General features: G+C 47.2%; 2 pseudogenes; one reads left to right on the top strand and one right to left on the bottom strand.

Annotated features, from left to right (window-relative positions):
* Positions 1-18949: 18949 nt before the first annotated feature.
* Positions 18950-19068, bottom strand: LOC134961124 (5S ribosomal RNA; annotated as a pseudogene).
* Positions 19069-21383: 2315 nt separating this feature from the next.
* Positions 21384-21502, top strand: LOC134960486 (5S ribosomal RNA; annotated as a pseudogene).
* Positions 21503-21739: the final 237 nt, after the last annotated feature.

The raw sequence follows: 21739 nt of genomic DNA, 5'->3' as shown, positions 1-21739 counted from the left end.
TTGATCGCAGCAGGAACTTTGTTAGCAGTTGGGCAAAACCATGTCCACTGTAGGGGAGGCAGATATAACATGTGCAGAGAGAGTTAGATTTGGGTGTGGTGTGTTCAATCTGCAATCTAAATTGCAGTGTAAAAATAAAGCAGCCGGTATTTACCCTGCACAGAAACAAAATAACCCACCCAAATCTAACTCTCTCTGCACATGTTATATCTGCCTCCCCTGCAGTGCACATGGTTTTGCCCAACTGCTAACAAAATTCCTGCTGCGATCAACTCAGAATTACCCCCATAGGTAGATCCTTAAGACCAAGGAGCCAAAACTCCGGGGTGTCAGGAAGCAGAAGTCCAGTGATTGTTTTGGAGATTCTCCAAACACCCTGCCAGTAATTGGCCAGCAACGGGCTGTGCTACCAAATATGCCAAAATGTCAACAGAGATCAAAGAGGCCTGGAAACATCAGGTGGAGACCAGGGCATCTGTACTAACAAGACAGAATCTTGTATTGAGTTTCTAACACCTGTATTGAAGAAGAGCTTGCTGTTCTGTGGTGAGTTCTGTGTTCAGTTTGTTGTGCCGTGACGATACATATGCAGGTACAATATCAGTTAGGCTATTTAAACAGAACCGATACAACATTGATATTAAATGTCTAGGCAGTGTCGGGCTGCGGCATAAAGGGCCCAGTAGCGGATCTTGCTAGCAGGATTTTTGCCCGGAGGGCGCCGCCGCCGTGGCAAAATCCGCTACTGGTGCCGCCCAGTGCGGTTTAGATGTCCGGTGCTGTGCGGTGCGCGATGAAGTCATCGCGCACCACATTGCATTGTGGGAGCGGAACATAGACGCTAGAGGTCATAATTGACCTCTAGTGTCTATGCGGTGCTATGGGAGAGACGTCATGACGTCTCTCCCATAGATCCGAGGAGCGGCGCCGGCAGCCGGAGACGGGAGGACAGCAGCAGCCGGGAAGCAGGAGCGGGGATTGTAAGTATTATTATATTATTTTTTTCTAATCTACAGGTGGCACAGTACTGGGGGCAATACTACTGGGGACACAACTCTACAGGGGGCACAGTACTGGGGGCAATACTACTGTGGGCACAGCTACAGGGGGAATAACTGACCACACCACTATTTTTTGCCTGGGGCGCCGCAAGGTCTAGATCCAGCACTGAAAGGCCCCAGCAGTGGAATACAAAGGTAGGGGCCCATAATTAAGGAGTATGGCCACTCACCACAGATGCTTGACTAGGGGGGTGGGGGTCTTTGATAAACACAGGGGCTAAATGTAATAGCCTCCGAGTTGGCGGAGGTACAGAACTTGTGCGAGTCTGCCCAGTATTTTATTGCAGCAATCATTTACAAGGCTATTAGGAAATGGCAATGAGGAAATGCAGTGCCTAAGTTGAAGGTATATCCAGAACAAATGGGAGGAGAGCCCATAAGTGTGCTTTGATGTCTGTAAAGGACTAAACTATTTTTATTTTTTGTTTAATTATTTTCTTTATATTGAGTTAAACTGTCCTGGTCTTATATTGAAGGAGTTGCATTAAATGTTTGACTGTGATTGTCTGGGAAAAGTTTAGAAGGAATGTGTCAGGAATAGTTTCCACAGAAGTCTGCATTAGATTGGTTGCAGTAGCGGAGCTAGCAGCGGTGCAGCAAGTGCATTGCACCGGGGTCCGACGATGATGAGGCCCACAGCCATAGGCATTATAATGACTCATACAGACTCATTACTATGCCACTGCTCTAAAGGCAGTGACAGGATACAAATGCAGTCTGGCTGGAGGAGGAAGAGGGGCAGGGGGCCCTCAGCCTCTTGTGTTACTGCTGCCACTGGGGGGGAAAGGGGTCCTGCTCTTGCTGCTGGGAATGGCAGGGATCTCATGACCCTGTGGGATGTAGTGTACTGATGTAGTATGGCGTATAGGGGGATGTAGTGTAGTGATATATATGGGGGAGATGTAAAAAGAGGAGAAAGTGACCACGTCCACCTGCAGCAGGATGTACAGGAGTACAGCGCTATACTACAGCATTTTTAACCAACAGTAACAGCAAAGAAAGGGTTCTGCAGAGCTGCACACACAACCTGACAGCAGAGGGAAGGCTAGCGGTAGAGGTTTGCTGAAGTCCCGAGGTATTTTACTCCTGCTGGCTCCTGAAACAGTGCTATTATGTCTTCCAGAAGCAGAGTGGCACCTAGAACCCCGAACAACTGAAGGAAGGCTAGCGGTAGATGTTTTGCACGAGTCCCAGTATGAGTATGTATTACATCTGTCGGCTCATACACAGTGTTATCTTGGCTTCCAAAGGTCCGGTGCGCATAATGCTTTTATTCAGGGCTCAATCTGTCTCACATCTGCTTGGAGGAGGATAATGGGCCTAATTCAAGGTTGGTTGCAAAATAATGGGAAAACCATGTGCATTGCAGGGGGTGGGGTTGGGGACAGATATAACATGTGCGGAGAGAGTTAGATTTGGGTGAGGTGTGTTCAAACTGAAATCTAAATTGCTTAGAGCTTAAGCACGGATCTCTCAGTGTGTATGCCCCCAGAGGTGTAGCAAGGTGTCATGGTGCCTGGAGCAAGGTATGTTTTGGTGCGCCCCCCCTTTACTGAATTGGGGGCATGGCCAACATGTGACTGACAGTAACTGAAATAAATTACACTAAAGGCAATGTATATAAATATATATATATATATATATATATATATATATATATATATAAAACCAATTTTGAGATCGGCACTCACCCCTCAAATAGTATTACAGGCGCCGTGGCCTCATTAATGAATATTATAGAACGCACAGACATGCAGCACTCACGGCTGAGTCAAAAAAGAAGACAAACGCTCAGCGTTTTCAACGTCTGTCTTCTTTTTTGACTCAGCCATGAGTGCTGCATGTCTGTGCGTGATATATATATATATATATATATATATATATATATATATATATATATATATATATATATATATATATGGACAAGGTATAGTCGCGCATTCCAACAATAAAAGTCTTTGAAATATATATCAGTCCGAATGTATTGTTGCAGCAATCCTCCTTTAAGAGTAAACCCGTACTCCTCAGCACATGTAGAAAAGAAAATAATGGAGGGCGCAATGGTGAGTGTAAAATCACAAGTAATTTACTGACATAATATTCACTCACATACATTCAAAGTAAAAGGTAACCAGCGCAATGTCGACCATCAGTGGAGCCTCCGGATACCCGCACCGATGAACCCCGTTGCTCCCTGGATACCACCAGCCGCTAAATAATTTCAGCCGCACGGACTCCAAACCGGACCTCGCACGCCGGTAATTCAGACGCAGGATCCACGTTACACGTCCTGCTGGCCACGCCCAACGCGTTTCGTCGAAGTCCTGTGACAAAACGCGTTGGGCGTGGCCAGCAGGACGTGTAACGTGGATCCTGCGTCTGAATTACCGGCGTGCGAGGTCCGGTTTGGAGTCCATGCGGCTGAAAGAATTTAGCAGCTGGTGGTATCCAGGGAGCAACGGGGTTCATCAGTGCGGGTATCCGGAGGCTCCAGTGATGGTCGACATTGCGCTGGTTACCTTTTACTTTGAATGTATGTGAGTGAATATTATGTCAGTAAATTACTTGTGATTTTACACTCACCATTGCGCCCTCCATTATTTTCTTATATATATATATATATATATATATATATATATATATATATATATATATACTGCTCAAAACAATAAAGGGTACACTAAAATAACACATCCTAGATCTGAATGAATGAAATATTCTTATTAAATACTTTGTTCTTTACATAGTTGAATGTGCTGACAACAAAATCACACAAAAGTTATCAATGGAAATCAAATTTATTAACCCATGGAGGTCTGGATTTGGAGTCACACTCAAAACTAAAGTGGAAAAACACACTACAGGCTGATCCAACTTTGATGTAATGTCCTTAAAACATGTCAAAATGAGGCTCAGTAGTGTGTGTGGCCTCCACGTGCCTGTATGACCTCCCTATAACACCTGAGCATGCTCCTGATGAGGTGGCGGATGGTCTCCTGAGGGATCTCCTCCCAGACCTGGACTAAAGCATCCGCCAACTCCTGGACAGTCACGTTGGTGGATGGAGCGAGACATGATGTCCCAGATGTGCTCAATTGGATTCAGGTCTGGGGAACGGGCGGGCCAATCCATAGCATCAAAGCCTTCGTCTTGCAGGAACTGCTGACACACTCCAGCCACATGAGGTCTAGCACTGTCTTGCATTAGGAGGAACCGAGGGCCAACCGCACCAGCATATGGTCTCACAAGGGGTCTGAAGATCTCATCTCGGTACCTAATGGCAGTCAGGCTACCTCTGGCGAGCACATGGAGGGCTGTGCGGCCCCCCAAAGAAATGCCACCCCACACCATTACTGACCCACTGCCAAACCGGTCATGCTGGAGGATGTTGCAGGCAGCAGAACGTTCTCAATGGCATCTCCAGACTCTGTCACGTCTGTCACATGTGCTCAGTGAGAAACTGCTTTCATCTGTGAAGAGCACAGGGCGCCAGTGGCGAATTTGCCAATCTTGGTGTTCTCTGGCAAATGCCAAACGTCCTGCACGGTGTTGGACTGTAAGCACAACCCCCACCTGTGGACGTCGGGCCCTCATACCACCCTCATGGTGTCTGTGTCTGATCATTTGAGTAGACAGATGCACATTTGTGGCTTGCTGGAGGTCATTTTGCAGGGCTCTGGTAGTGCTCCTCCTGTTCCTTCTTGCACAAAGGCGGAGGTAGCGGTCCTGCTGCTGGGTTGTTGCCCTCCTACAGCCTCCTCCACTATCCTGATGTACTGGCCTGTTTCCTGGTAGCGCCTCCATGCTCTGGACCCTACGCTGACAGACACAGCAAACCTTCTTGCCACAGCTCGCATTGATGTGCCATCCTGGATGAACTGCACTACCTGAGCCACTTGTGTGGGTTGTAGACTCCGTCTCATGCTACCACTAGAGTGAAAGCACCGCCAGCTTTCAAAAGTGACCAAAACATCAGCAGAAAGCATAGGAGCTGAGAGGTGGTCTGTGGTCACCACCTGCAGAACAACTCCTTTATTGGGGGTGTCTTGCTAATTGCCTATTTTCTCTGACGTCCTAGTGGATGCTGGGACTCCGTAAGGACCATGGGGAATAGCGGCTCCGCAGGAGACAGGGCACAAGAATAAAAGCTTTAGGATCAGGTGGTGTGCACTGGCTCCTCCCCCTATGACCCTCCTCCAAGCCTCAGTTAGATTTTTGTGCCCGAACGAGAAGGGTGCAGGCTAGGTGGCTCTCCTGAGCTGCTTAGAATAAAAGTGTATTTTAGGTTTTTTATTTTCAGTGAGTCCTGCTGGCAACAGGCTCACTGCATCGTGGGACTAAGGGGAGAAGAAACGGACTCACCTGCGTGCAGAGTGGATTGGGTTTCTTAGGCTACTGGACATTAGCTCCAGAGGGACGATCACAGGTTCAGCCTGGATGGGTCCCGGAGCCGCGCCGCCGGCCCCCTTACAGAGCCAGAAGAGCGAAGAGGTCCGGTGAAATCGGCGGCAGAAGACGATCCTGTCTTCAGACTAAGGTAGCGCACAGCACCACAGCTGTGCGCCATTGCTCTCAGCACACTTCACACTCCGGTCACTGAGGGTGCAGGGCGCTGGGGGGGAGCGCCCTGAGACGCAATATAACAGATAATACCTTAGGTTGGCAAAAGAATACATCACATATAGCTCTTGGGCTATATGGATGTATTTTAACCCCTGCCATTTTTACAGAAAAGAGCGGGAGATAAGGACGTCGTGAAGGGGCGGAGCCTATCTCCTCAGCACACAAGCGCCATTTTCCCTCACAGCTCCGCTGGAAGGACGGCTCCCTGACTCTCCCCTGCAGACTTGCTACAGAATCAGGGTAAAAAAAGAGAAGGGGGGGCACTATTGGCAGCTAAAAATTATATAAACAGCAGCTATAAGGGAATAACACTTATATAAGGTTATCCCTGTATATATATATAGCGCTTGGTATGTGCTGGCAGACTCTCCCTCTGTCTCTCCAAAGGGCTTGTGGGGTCCTGTCCTCTATCAGAGCATTCCCGGTGTGTGTGCTGTGTGTCGGTACGTGTGTGTCGACATGTATGAGGAGGAAAATGATGTGGAGGCGGAGCAATTGCCTGGGTTAGTGATGTCACCCCCTAGGGTGTCGACACCTGACTGGATGATCGTATTTAAAGAATTAAGTGATAATGTCAGCACTTTGCAAAGAACGGTTGATGACATGAGACAGCCGGCAAATCAATTAGTGCCTGTCCAGGCGTCACAGACACCGTCAGGGGCCCTAAAACGCCCGTTACCTCAGTGGGTCGACACAGACCCAGACACAGATACTGAGTCTAGTGTCGACGGTGAGGAGACAAACGTAATGTCCAGTAGGGCCACACGTTACATGATCACGGCAATGAAGGAGGCATTGAACATTTCTGACACTACAAGTACCACAAAGAAGGGTATTATGTGGGGTGTGAAAAAACTACCAATAGTTTTCCCTGAGTCAGATGAGTTAAATGAGGTGTGTGATAAAGCGTGGGTTTCCCCCGACAAAAAACTGCTAATTTCTAAAAAATTATTGGCACTATATCCTTTCCCGTCAGAGGTTAGGACGCGTTGGGAAACACCCCCTAGGGTAGATAAGGCGCTCACACGTTTATCTAAACAAGTAGCGTTACCGTCTCCTGATACGGCCACCCTCAAGGAACCAGCAGATAGAAGGCTGGAAAATATTCTTAGAAGTATATACACACATACTGGTGTTATACTGCGACCAGCAATCGCTTCAGCCTGGATGTGCAGTGCTGGAGTCGCGTGGTCGGATTCCCTGACTGAAAATATTGATACCCTGGATAGGGACAATATACTGTTAACTATAGAGCATTTGAAGGATGCATTACTTTATATGCGTGATGCACAGAGGGATATTTGCACCCTGGCATCAAGAGTAAGTGCTATGTCCATTTCTGCCAGAAGAGCGTTATGGACGCGACAGTGGTCAGGCGATGCGGATTCCAAACGACATATGGAAGTATTGCCGTATAAAGGGGAGGAGTTATTTGGGGCTGGTCTATCGGACCTGGTGGCCACGGCAACGGCTGGAAAATCCACCTTTTTACCCCAGGTCACTTCACATCAGCAGAAAAAGACACCGTCTTTTCAAACTCAGTCCTTTCGTTCCCATAAGTACAAGCGAGCTAAAGGCCATTCCTTCCTGCCCCGGGGCAGAGGAAGGGGAAAAAGACTGCACCATGCAGCCGCTTCCCAGGAGCAGAAGCCCTCCCCTGCTTCTGCCAAGTCTTCAGCATGACGCTGGGGCTTTACAAGCAGACTCAGACATGGTGGGGGCCCGTCTCAAGAATTTCAACGCGCAGTGGGCTCACTCGCAAGTGGACCCCTGGATTCTACAGGTAGTATCGCAGGGGTACAAACTGGAATTCGAGGCGTTTCCCCCTCGCCGGTTCCTGAAGTCTGCTCTACCAAAGTCTCCCTCCGACAGGGAGGCAGTTTTGGAAGCCATTCACAAGCTGTATTCCCAGCAAGTGATAATCAAGGTACCCCTCCTACAACAGGGAAAGGGGTATTATTCCACGCTGTTTGTGGTACCGAAGCCGGACGGCTCGGTGAGACCAATTTTAAATCTGAAATCCTTGAACACTTACATAAAGAGGTTCAAATTCAAGATGGAATCACTCAGAGCGGTGATAGCAAACCTGGAAGAAGGGGACTATATGGTGTCTCTGGACATCAAGGATGCTTATCTCCACGTCCCAATCTACCCGTCTCACCAAGGGTACCTCAGGTTTGTAGTACAAAACTGTCATCAGTTTCAGACGCTGCCGTTTGGGTTGTCCACGGCACCTCGGGTCTTTACCAAGGTAATGGCCGAAATGATGATTCTTCTTCGAAGAAAAGGCATCTTAATTATCCCTTACTTGGACGATCTCCTGATAAGAGCAAGGTCCAGGGAACAGTTAGAAGTCGGAGTAGCACTATCTCAGGTAGTGTTACGTCAGCACGGGTGGATCCTAAATATTCCAAAAACACGTCTACTGTTCCTAGGAATGATTCTGGACACAGTCCAGAAAAAGGTGTTTCTCCCGGAGGAGAAGGCCAGGGAGTTATCCGAGCTAGTCAGGAACCTCCTAAAACCAGGCCAGGTGTCAGTGCATCAGTGCACGAGGGTCCTGGGAAAAATGGTGGCTTCTTACGAAGCGATTCCATTCGGAAGATTCCATGCAAGAACTTTTCAGTGGGATCTACTGGACAAATGGTCCGGATCGCATCTTCAGATGCATCAGCGGATAACCCTGTCGCCAAGGACAAGGGTGTCTCTTCTGTGGTGGCTGCAGAGTGCTCATCTACTAGAGGGCCGCAGATTGGCATTCAGGATTGGATCCTGGTGACCACGGATGCAAGCCTGAGAGGCTGGGGAGCAGTCACACAGGGAAGAAATTTCCAGGGCTTGTGGTCAAGCATGGAAGCATCTCTTCATATAAACATTCTGGAACTAAGGGCCATTTACAATGCCCTAAGTCAAGCGAAACCCCTGCTTCAGGGTCAGGCGGTATTGATCCAATCGGACAACATCACGTCAGTCGCCCACGTAAACAGACAGGGCGGCACGAGAAGCAGGAGGGCAATGGCAGAAGCTGCAAGGAATCTTCGCTGGAGCAGTCTTCATTCCGGGAGTGGACAACTGGGAAGCAGACTTCCTCAGCAGACACGACCTCCACCCGGGAGAGTGGGGACTTCACCCAGAAGTCTTCCACCTGATAGTAAACCGTTAGGAAGAACCAAAGGTGGACATGATGGCGTCCCGTCTAAACAAAAAACTAGACAGATATTGCGCCAGGTCAAGGGACCCTCAGGCAATAGCGGTGGACGCCCTGGTAACGCCGTGGGTGTACCAGTCAGTGTATGTGTTCCCTCCTCTGCCTCTCATACCAAAGGTACTGAGAATCATAAGAAGGAGAGGAGTAAGAACTATACTCGTGGCTCCGGATTGGCCAAGAAGGACTTGGTACCCGGAACTTCAAGAGATGCTCACGGACGAACCGTGGCCTCTCCCTCTGAGAAAGGACCTGCTCCAGCAGGGGCCTTGTCTGTTCCAAGACTTACCACGGCTGCGTTTGACGGCATGGCGGTTGAACGCCGGATCCTGAGGGAAAAAGGCATTCCAGATGAAGTCATCCCTACCCTGGTCAAGGCCAGGAAGGACGTAACCGCAAAACATTATCACCGCATTTGGCGAAAATATGTTGCGTGGTGTGAGGCCAAGAAGGCCCCTACAGAGGAATTTCAACTGGGTCGTTTCCTCCATTTCCTGCAAACAGGACTATCTATGGGCCTAAAATTAGGGTCCATTAAGGTTCAAATTTCGGCCCTGTCGATTTTCTTCCAGAAAGAACTGGCTTCAATGCCTGAAGTTCAGACATTTGTAAAAGGGGTACTGCATATACAGCCTCCTTTTGTGCCTCCAGTGGCACCTTGGGATCTCAATGTTGTGTTGAGTTTTCTAAAGTCACATTGGTTTGAACCACTCACCACTGTGGACTTCAAATATCTCACATGGAAGGTGACGATGCTGTTAGCCCTGGCTTCAGCCAGGCGTGTGTCAGAATTGGCGGCTTTATCATATAAAAGTCCTTACTTAATTTTTCATTCTGACAGGGCAGAATTGAGGACTCGTCCTCAATTTCTACCTAAGGTGGTTTCTGCATTTCACATGAACCAACCTATTGTGGTACCTGCGGCTACTAGGGACTTGGAGGACTCCAAGTTGCTTGACGTTGTCAGGGCCCTGAAAATATATGTTTCCAGGACGGCTGGAGTCAGAAAATCTGACTCGCTGTTTATCCTGTATGCACCCAACAAGCTGGGTGCTCCTGCTTCTAAGCAGACGATTGCTCGTTGGATTTGTAGTACAATTCAGCTTGCACATTCTGTGGCAGGCCTGCCACAGCCAAAATCGGTAAAAGCCCATTCCACAAGGAAAGTGGGCTCATCTTGGACGGCTGCCCGAGGGGTCTCGGCTTTAAAGCTTTGCCGAGCAGCTACTTGGTCAGGGGCAAACACGTTTGCAAAATTCTACAAATTTGATACCCTGGCTGAGGAGGACCTGGAGTTCTCTCATTCGGTGCTGCAGAGTCATCCGCACTCTCCCGCCCGTTTGGGAGCTTTGGTATAATCCCCGTGGTCCTTACGGAGTCCCAGCATCTACTAGGACGTCAGAGAAAATAAGATTTTACTTACCGATAAATCTATTTCTCGTAGTCCGTAGTGGATGCTGGGCGCCCATCCCAAGTGCGGATTGTCTGCAATACTTGTATATAGTTATTGTTACAAAAATTCGGGTTATTATTGTTGTGAGCCATCTTTTCAGAGGCTCCTTTTCATTTTATCATACTGTTAACTGGGTTCAGATCACAAGTTGTACGGTGTGATTGGTGTGGCTGGTATGAGTCTTACCCGGGATTCAATATCCTTCCTTATTATGTACGCTCATCCGGGCACAGTATCCTAACTGAGGCTTGGAGGAGGGTCATAGGGGGAGGAGCCAGTGCACACCACCTGATCCTAAAGCTTTTATTCTTGTGCCCTGTCTCCTGCGGAGCCGCTATTCCCCATGGTCCTTACGGAGTCCCAGCATCCACTACGGACTACGAGAAATAGATTTATCGGTAAGTAAAATCTTATTATTTCCACCTGTTGTCTATTCCATTTGCACAACAACATGTGAAATTGATTGTCAATCAGTGTTGCTTCCTAAGTGGACAGTTTGAATTCACAGAAGTGTGATTGATTTGGAGTCACATTGTGTTGTTTAAGTGTTCCCTTTATTTTTTTTGAGCAGCGTGTATATATATATATATATATATATATATATATATATATATATATATATAAATAATATATATATATTAGATATATATATGTATTAGATGTATATTAGATATATATATATATATATATATATATATATATCTTTTGAAAATCCTAATGACCATTTACTGCACGCATTAATTATATAGTGTTAGTCAGTGTGCCGCCCGGCACCCTCAGCCCCACTTTATTCTCACTCTCTCAGCCAGGCAGAGCATGGACTCCAGTCCGTCCCTCTATGTATGGCCGGCGCCGCGTCCCCGCCCGTCTGATGTCAGACATCAGACGCAAGCCAGACGCGGAGGGGAGGGAGGTGAGCGGTCGGGAGCGGAGGAGGGAGAAAGTTGCCGCTCGAGCTGTCAGTGACTGACAGCTGCGAGCGGCCTGCAGCGGTTCCGGCGGAGTTGAGCTGCGCCGCCCTCTACTGTCTTGGGCACCTGGAACTCGAGCTCCACTGGAACCACCCTCCCTACGCCCCTGTATGCCCCACAGCGATTTCACTGCGCGGCGCTATCGCCCGGTGCTAGATTGGTCTGCATGCAGGCACAATCTAGCACATCACTCATTTCACTGCTGGGTGAAATGAAAGCCCCCCCCAGTCCCCTTCCTCGCTCAGCACACATCGCAGTGTGTGCTGAGCATTCGTGCTGGATCACTCAGCACACATCTCTTGTTCACATCTCCCCACGTGTACTGGCCTTAACTCTCTCTGTACATATTACATCTGCCCCACCTGCAGTGCACATGGTTTTTCCCATTAGGGGAAAAATGTATTTTGCAATCAACCTTGAATTAGGCCCTATCTGCTGATGTGAATTTTTGGAATGATTGTAGGGCTTAATTCAGATCTGATTGCAGCAGCAAATTTGTTAGCTAATGGGCAAAACCAAGGCCCTCATTCCGAGTTGATCGGTCGCAAGGCGAATTTAGCAGAGTTACACACGCTAAGCCGCCGCCTACTGGGAGTGAATCTTAGCTTCTTAAAATTGCGACCGATGTATTCGCAATATTGCGATTACTAACTACTTAGCAGTTTCAGAGTAGCTTCAGACTTACTCTGCCTGTGCGATCATTTCAGTGCTTGTCGTTCCTGGTTGACGTCATAAACACACCCAGCGTTCGCCCAGGCACTCCCACCGTTTCTCCGGCCACTCCTGCGTTTTTTCCGGAAACGGTAGCATTTTCAGCCACACGCCCCTGAAACGCCGTGTTTCCGCCCAGTAACACCCATTTCCTGTCAATCACATTACGATCGCCGGAGCGAAGAAAAAGCCGTGAGTAAAAATAATTTCTTCATAGTAAAGTTACTTGGCGCAGTCGCAGTGCGAACATTGCGCATGCGTACTAAGCGGATTTTCACTGCGATGCGATGAAAAATACCGAGCGAACAACTCGGAATGAGGGCCCATGTGCACTGCAGGTGGGGCGGATATAACGTGCAGAGAGAGTTAGATTGCAACATATGTACTATATAGCAAGCTTTATATGATATGCATAATAATAATACTGCAAGTTTCACCTATTGTGTGTGCATGAATTGGCATCCACTCTCCTTGTACTGCAACTGTAGACCCCAAATCAGAGCTACTGTGTGTGCATGGTGCACCTAGCGTCATTATCAAAATGCTGCGTGTGCAACATGCATCTACAGTAGTGTCATGATCAGGCTGCTGTAGGTGTACAGTGCACGCAGCATTGTCACCAGGCTGCTGTAGGTGTACAGTGCACGCAGCATTGTCACCAGGCTGCTGTAGGTGTACAGTGCACGCAGCATTGTCACCAGGCTGCTGTAGGTGTACAGTGCACGCAGCATTGTCACCAGGCTGCTGTAGGTGTACAGTGCACGCAGCATTGTCACCAGGCTGCTGTAGGTGTACAGTGCACGCAGCATTGTCACCAGGCTGCTGTAGGTGTACAGTGCACGCAGCATTGTCACCAGGCTGCTGTAGGTGTACAGTGCACGCAGCATTGTCACCAGGCTGCTGTAGGTGTACAGTGCACGCAGCATTGTCACCAGGCTGCTGTAGGTGTACAGTGCACGCAGCATTGTCACCAGGCTGCTGTAGGTGTACAGTGCACGCAGCATTGTCACCAGGCTGCTGTAGGTGTACAGTGCACGCAGCATTGTCACCAGGCTGCTGTAGGTGTACAGTGCACGCAGCATTGTCACCAGGCTGCTGTAGGTGTACAGTGCACGCAGCATTGTCACCAGGCTGCTGTAGGTGTACAGTGCACGCAGCATTGTCACCAGGCTGCTGTAGGTGTACAGTGCACGCAGCATTGTCACCAGGCTGCTGTAGGTGTACAGTGCACGCAGCATTGTCACCAGGCTGCTGTAGGTGTACAGTGCACGCAGCATTGTCACCAGGCTGCTGTAGGTGTACAGTGCACGCAGCATTGTCACCAGGCTGCTGTAGGTGTACAGTGCACGCAGCATTGTCACCAGGCTGCTGTAGGTGTACAGTGCACGCAGCATTGTCACCAGGCTGCTGTAGGTGTACAGTGCACGCAGCATTGTCACCAGGCTGCTGTAGGTGTACAGTGCACGCAGCATTGTCACCAGGCTGCTGTAGGTGTACAGTGCACGCAGCATTGTCACCAGGCTGCTGTAGGTGTACAGTGCACGCAGCATTGTCACCAGGCTGCTGTAGGTGTACAGTGCACGCAGCATTGTCACCAGGCTGCTGTAGGTGTACAGTGCACGCAGCATTGTCACCAGGCTGCTGTAGGTGTACAGTGCACGCAGCATTGTCACCAGGCTGCTGTAGGTGTACAGTGCACGCAGCATTGTCACCAGGCTGCTGTAGGTGTACAGTGCACGCAGCATTGTCACCAGGCTGCTGTAGGTGTACAGTGCACGCAGCATTGTCACCAGGCTGCTGTAGGTGTACAGTGCACGCAGCATTGTCACCAGGCTGCTGTAGGTGTACAGTGCACGCAGCATTATCACCAGGCTGCTGTAGGTGTACAGTGCACGCAGCATTATCACCAGGCTGCTGTAGGTGTACAGTGCACACAGTATTGTCACCAGGCTGCTGTAGGTGTACAGTGCACGCAGTATTGTCACCAGGCTGCTGTAGGTGTACAGTGCACGCAGTATTGTCACCAGGCTGCTGTAGGTGTACAGTGCACGCAGCATTATCACCAGGCTGCTGTAGGTGTACAGTGCACACAGTATTGTCACCAGGCTGCTGTAGGTGTACAGTGCACACAGTATTGTCACCAGGCTGCTGTAGGTGTACAGTGCACGCAGTATTATCACAAGGCTGCTGTCTTTGCACAATACACCTAGGGCCGATTTATCACACAATATTTGCAGCTATGTACCCAAAAACACACGTTTCTGGGGGCTAGCCGCAAATATTATGGAGCACAGCAATGTAAGGAGGAGGGACCACGGCCGGTATCTCTGATACCTGCTGCGATCCCTCCTTTTCAGCCTGCAGCCGCATTCCCTTATAAGTTTCTATGGCGGATGCGAAGCTGCCCGATGTATCAATATGGGCTACACTTCGGAGATGTAGTTCCATCAGCGTTCCCCAGGAAAAGTCCGCCAGAAATGGCCCCTGTGCATGGTGGTATTCTGTAATAGGAGACACAGAAGGACACTACTTAGCTATCTCAAAACAGCTCGACTGACTGTCGCTATGAATCTAAATATGATTAAAAAAAATGTAATACACAAAGGTCACATTTACGCCATTTCAAGTGTTTTCAATATACACTGCTCAAAAAAATAAAGGGAACACTAAAATAACACATCCTAGATCTGAATGAATGAAATATTATTATTAAATACTTTGTTCTTTACATAGTTGAATGTGCTGACAACAAAATCACACAAAAAATATCAATGGAAATCAAATTTATTAACCCATGGAGGTCTGGATTTGGAGTCACACTCAAAATTAAAGTGGAAAAACACACTACAGGCTGATCCAACTTTGATGTAATGTCCTTAAAACAAGTCAAAATGAGGCTCAGTAGTGTGTGTGGCCTCCATGTGCCTGTATGACCTCCCTACAACCCACACAAGTGGCTCAGGTAGTGCAGCTCATCCAGGATGGCACATCAATGCGAGCTGTGGCAAGGTTTGCTGTGTCTGTTAGCGTAGTGTCCAGAGCATGGAGGCGCTACCAGAAGACAGGCCAGTACATCAGGAGACGTGGAGAAGGCCGTAGGAGGGCAACAACCCAGCAGCAGGACCGCTACCTCCGCCTTTGTGCAAGGAGGAACAGGAGGAGCACTGCCAGAGCCCTGCAATATGACCTCCAGCAAGCCACAAATGTGCATGTGTCTACTCAAACGATCAGAAACAGACTCCATGAGGGTGGTATGAGGGCCCGACGTCCACAGGTGGGGGTTGTGCTTACAGCCCAACACCGTGCAGGACGTTTGGCATTTGCCAGAAAACACCAAGATTGGCAAATTCGCCACTGGCACCCTGTGCTCTTCACAGATGAAAGCAGGTTCTCACTGAGCACATGTGACAGACATGACAGAGTCTGGAGACGCCAAGGAGAACGTTCTGCTGCCTACAACATCCTCCAGCATGACCGGTTTGGCAGTGGGTCAGTAATGGTGTGGGGTGGCATTTCTTTGGGGGGCCGCACAGCCCTCCATGTGCTCGCCAGAGGTAGCCTGACTGCCATTAGGTACCGAGATGAGATCCTCAGACCCCTTGTGAGACCATATGCTGGTGCGGTTGGCCCTGGGTTCCTCCTAATGCAAGACAATGCTAGACCTCATGTGGCTGGAGTGTGTCAGCAGTTCCTGCAAGACGAAGGCTTTGATGCTATGGATTGGCCCGCCCGTTCCCCAGACCTGAATCCAATTGAGCACATCTGGGACATCATGTCTCGCTCCATCCACCAACCGTTGTTGCACCACAGACTGTCCAGGAGTTGGCGGATGCTTTAGTCCAGGTCTGGGAGGAGATCCCTCAGGAGACTATCCGCCACCTCATCAGGAGCATGCCCAGGCATTGTAGGGAGGTCATACAGGTACGTGGAGGCCACACACACTACTGAGCCTCATTTTGACTTGTTTTAAGGACATTACATCAAAGTTGGATCAGCCTGTAGTGTGTTTTTCCACTTTAATTTTGAGTGTGACTCCAAATCCAGACCTCCATGGGTTAATAAAATATTTTACATTGATAATTTTTGTGTGATTTTGTTGTCAGCACATTCAACTATGTAAAGAACAAAGTATTTAATAAGAATATTTCATTCATTCAGATCTAGGATGTGTTATTTTAGTGTTCCCTTTATTTTTTTGAGCAGTGCATTTATTTTTAGTCCATAGAGGCCTCTTGTCTTAAGTGTCCCGGCCCCGGCCCGCTCCTGGGTGTGGTATATAAAAGTTAGACAGTTAAGATAGACAGTCATTAGGTCCACACCATATGGTCGAAAGGGTCAAATGGTCGACAAATTTGTCAAAATGCATCCCATCGAAGGCTCGGTGACTCGCTTTGCTTGCCACAGCTTACTAAGGTGGTCATTCCGAGTTGTTCGCTCGTTGCCGATTTTCGCTATGCTGCGATTTGTTGCTAAATGTGCATGGTACGCAGAGCGCATGCGCTAAGTTATTTTACACAAAACTTAGTAGATTTGCTGGTGTTCGTGCGGCGCTTTTCAGTTGCACTGCTGATCGGTGAATGATTGACAGGAAAGGGGCGTTTCTGGGTGGTAACTGAGCGTTTTCCGGGAGTGTGCTAAAAAACGCAGGCGTGTCAGGGAAAAACGCGGGAGTGTCTGGAGAAACGGGGTAGTGGCTGGCCGAACGCAGGGCGTGTTTGTGACGTCAAACCAGGAACTAAACGGACCGAGCTGATCGCAATCTAGGAGTAAGTCCAGAGCTACTCAAACTGCAAGAAAATATTTAGTAGCAGTTCTGCTAATCTTTCGTTCGCTATTCTGCTAAGCTAAGATACACCCCCAGAGGGCGGCGGCCTAGCGTTAGCTCGCTAGCAGCTTTTAGCAGCATTGCAAACAACTCGGAATGAGCGCCTAAATGCAGTACTTTAAGACATGGATAGTAAATGAGGCAAAAAGTTGTAAAAAAGCCCTAAAAATCAAGTGCCGACCCTGTTGACCTTTTGACCATATGGTGTCGACCTAATGACGGTCTGTCTATACATTGGAACCCCTTATACCTAACAGGCCATAGGTAGAGGAAATGTTTTGCATCATGTGTTTTGATAGTGAATGTAGCAGATAGCTCATCCTAAAAGCTGCGCTCAAAATCATATAATATATGCATGATCAAAAAAGGCCACATTGCTTCAGAGCTCAATCTGCAATCAGCAGCTGCTAGATAGTGACCTGATTCAGATGCGGATGGAGTAGCTATCGCTGCTGCTTACACAAAAGCAATAGGAAGCAGTATCGGATCATCTGTGACACCATCGTCCGACTGCGTGACCCATAGGATTGCGCAACCAGACCGCTGCATATACTACAAAGAGGCACAGAAGCCTCCGTCCTCAGATGGAGATCCTGGCCCCGTTCCTCCCCAACAATGGCAACACACCTCCATTTTGGAAAAAAAGGAGGCAGTAACCGCCCTCTCCCTGCCCAAATTACATCGTACTGTCAATCACTGTAGTGCAAACGTTGCAGACCCGTCGTACTGCTACACGCACAGCATGGGACCAGCGCATAAGCAAAATACTGAACATCTGTACCTTAGAGAATGCACTGTCAGAGCAATCTTATTTTATTGTCACATGCACAGAATACTGAATCATGAAGTGTAATCCTTATACTCTGTGGGCCTGATTCAGGTTCTGACAACTTGAAAGCATGTCACAAAGTACCAATGGCTGTATCAACTGATTAACACTCTAGCTATTTGGGGGTGGGGAGGGGGCGGTGGTGGCCTCATTTTCTCAAAACAGATGCGTATCCTGGTCATGATGTCTGTCTTCCGACAGAGATTGCCTGGCCTCTTGCTAGGAACTGCGGCGGTTGGGGTTTTACAGCCGGCCGATGGTGTTGTAGGTGAGCTGATGCAATGCAGCACTGGATAAATACATGCAGGAGCAGTCGTCTACTTATACCAGATGCCTACTGCTGCTTTACTATATCTGTGCATCACTGCTGCTTCCAAGTGAACAGGCACGATTCACAATCCAACCACATCTGAATCAGGCCCGGATCCTGCCTTCATCTACGGTTTGAAAAACTGGCAATATACGTCATACCTCTAGGGCCCACCATAACCAACATCAAAATTGATAGTCCAACCCTTTACCCCAATACATTTATTTTAAAATGCCTATTTCAAATATTTGGAGGTATGATCTTATTTATTGATTATGCATCAGCAATTATCGAAGCAAGAGGAGCGACCGTGCACCGGTATGTTATAAATTGCAAGAATTATAAGAAACCAACAATTGGACAGTTTTAGTATTAGAAAGGAGATTTAAACCTTTCAAAATGTGGTCCCTATTGGTGGTGCGCCCAGAGCTAGAAAATACAGATACTAACAAAAGGAGAAAGAGAAAGCTCTTGTGTGGGCGCACTCTTGAAGAAAAAAGAAGAAGGAATTCTTCGATTATTGGTAATATTAAAACTTATTTTTATTGATCAACAATTAAATTTTTTTTTTTATTATGACCCCTCTACGATCCAAGAGAAAGTGTAAACATACGAAAGACGTGAGAAAATATAAAATGTTCTGGTCTGTTAATCACACGAAAAGGATTAGAAAGGCTGCAGACACTTGATAGTCTGACACCCGTTTCTCCTGACCAGTACAGATAATCTGTATTAATGAGACAGACCAAGGAGGTCAATAATGTGTTTTAGAGAACCACTTGAATCTGGTTAATACTATGCAAATGAGTATTCACCTGTTATTCCATATTGTGCAAACTTTGAAATATCTGTATTAACATATTCTAGACGCGGCAAGGATAGAGAGAAGTTTTTGATAGGAAACAAATAGTGGTGATACTGCTGTTGGTGTCCACCCTTCAAATGAAGGGGAATAGTCCCTACTCTACAACACCAGGTATTCCCAGGGAGTCTCCTCTCAAGGTACTGAACCGGCCCGACGCTGTTTAGCTTCCAAGATCGGACGAGATCGGGCATTAGCAGCGTGGTATGATAGTAGAGAGGCTATCTACCAATGAGAGTGCACCTATATAAAGATGGTAGAGTAGAGATTTAGACAGATAAGGCCATATAGTGTGTAGATCTGCTTTCCACGTTAGGCAGGGTGAAACACTTGTCACTCAGTGGCAAAGTACATCCTAGGATCGTGGATGAGAGTCTACGGAATTTAGTAAGTAGTGAAAAAAAGGGGGGGGGAGGGGAGAAAAATGTTAATTTTGAAGTTAGACTAGTGGTTACTTTCCCTAAAGGAAAGAAAAATAGTTACAAATTATGCAGCGTCAGGTAAATTCATATAAATGAGTGTAGTTTGCACATCTGTATTCCTTTCTGTGCAAGGCAAAAAAACATTGTTTTGAGCAAAACAACCTAAAGTGTATAACGCCCTGCATACATGGGGAATGGAACAATGTGTACAGAAAATATAATAAGTATATCCTGCAAACTATAGTGTTATAGGACTATATTGTGCACAAAAATTCCAAATGCAGGCTTATAATATTAGTTGGTGTGCCAAGAAAGTCCACCTATTGCAGTTGTAATGATCTGCAATCCATAGGTTTATCAAACTGTAACATGCATGAGAGATCCTCAGTATGCACCATGCAGTATTGAGTAGTGTGCCAAATATAATGAGCACATCTGCCAACAATATTGGCCTGCAATATGTGGGATTATAATGTTGTAAGAAGCACAAGAAATCCTAACTGCATGGTATGCAGCGCAGGTGGATATGCTTAAAAAAAGGCATCTATAGAAATAAGCATCAAGATCTAAATTGCACATTAAGATCTAAATTGCACATAGGAAATACAGGTAGAAAAGGTGATACTCAGGTGTCAGGATAAGGAATTAGAAGATGGAGGGTCCTCCAAGGACAGGTCCCACGCTGTAGTCCGTGGAAAACGCGTTTCGCCCGTTGGGCTTGTTCACTTCCGGGATCTCCATTATCTTCTAATTCCTTATCCTGACACCTGAGTATCACCTTTTCTACCTGTATTTCCTATGTGCAATTTAGATCTTAATGTGCAATTTAGATCTTGATGCTTATTTCTATAGGTGCCTTTTTTTAAGCATATCCACCTGCGCTGCATACCATGCAGTTAGGATTTCTTGTGCTTCTTACAACATTATAATCCCACATATTGCAGGCCAATATTGTTGGCAGATGTGCTCATTATGGCCCTCATTCCGAGTTGTTCGCTCGCAAGCGGATTTTAGCAGATTTGCTCATGCTAAGCCGCCGCCTACTGGGAGTGAATCTTAGCATCTTAAAATTGCGAACGATGTATTCGCAATATTGCGATTACACACCTCGTAGCAGTTTCTGAGTAGCTCCAGACTTACTCGGCATCTGCGATCAGTTCAGTGCTTGTCGTTCCTGGTTTGACGTCACAAACACACCCAGCGTTCGGCCAGACACTCCTCCGTTCCTCCGGCCACTCCTGCGTTTTTTCCGGAAACGGTAGCATTTTTTCCCACACGCCCATAAAACGGCCTGTTTCCGCCCAGTAACACCTATTTCCTGTCAATCACATTACGATCGCCAGAACGATGAAAAAGCCGTGAGTAAAATTCCTAACTACATAGCAAATTTACTTGGCGCAGTGCGGACATTGCGCATGCGCATTAAGCGGAAAATCGCTGCGATGCGAAGATTTTTACCGAGCGAACAACTCGGAATGAGGGCCAATATTTGGCACACTACTCAATACTGCATGGTGCATACTGAGGATCTCTCATGCATGTTACAGTTTGATAAACCTATGGATTGCAGATCATTACAACTGCAATAGGTGGACTTTCTTGGCACACCAACTAATATTATAAGCCTGCATTTGGAATTTTTGTGCACAATATAGTCCTATAACCCTATAGTTTGCAGGATATACTTATTATATTTTCTGTACACATTGTTCCATTCCCCATGTATGCAGGGCGTTATACACTTTAGGTTGTTTTGCTCAAAACAATGTTTTTTTGCCTTGCACAGAAAGGAATACAGATGTGCAAACTACACTCATTTATATGAATTTACCTGACGCTGCATAATTTGTAACGATTTTTCTTTCCTTTAGGGAAAGTAACCACTAGTCTAACTTCAAAATTAACATTTTTCTCCCCCCCCCCCTTTTTTTTCACTACTTACTAAATTCCGTAGACTCTCATCCACGATCCTAGGATGTACTTTGCCACTGAGTGACAAGTGTTTCACCCTGCCTAACGTGGAAAGCAGATCTACACACTATATGGCCTTATCTGTCTAAATCTCTACTCTACCAACTTTATATAGGTGCACTCTCATTGGTAGATAGCCTCTCTACTATCATACCACGCTGCTAATGCCCGATCTCGTCCGATCTTGGAAGCTAAACAGCGTCGGGCCGGGTCAGTACCTTGAGAGGAGACTCCCTGGGAATACCTGGTGTTGTAGAGTAGGGACTATTCCCCTTCATTTTAAGGGTGGACACTAACAGCAGTATCACCACTATTTGTTTCCTATCAAAAACTTCTCTCTATCCTTGCCGCGTCTAGAATATGTTAATACAGATATTTCAAAGTTTGCACAATATGGAATAACAGGTGAATACTCATTTGCATAGTATTAACCAGATTCAAGTGGTTCTCTAAAACACATTATTGACCTCCTTGGTCGGTCTCATTAATACAGATT

The sequence above is a fragment of the Pseudophryne corroboree genome, chromosome 9 (assembly GCF_028390025.1).
Source record: "Pseudophryne corroboree isolate aPseCor3 chromosome 9, aPseCor3.hap2, whole genome shotgun sequence".
In the NCBI taxonomy this organism is placed as follows: domain Eukaryota; kingdom Metazoa; phylum Chordata; class Amphibia; order Anura; family Myobatrachidae; genus Pseudophryne; species Pseudophryne corroboree.
Note: the sequence above shows the minus strand (reverse complement) of the source record. Positions and strands in the feature narration are given on the sequence as shown.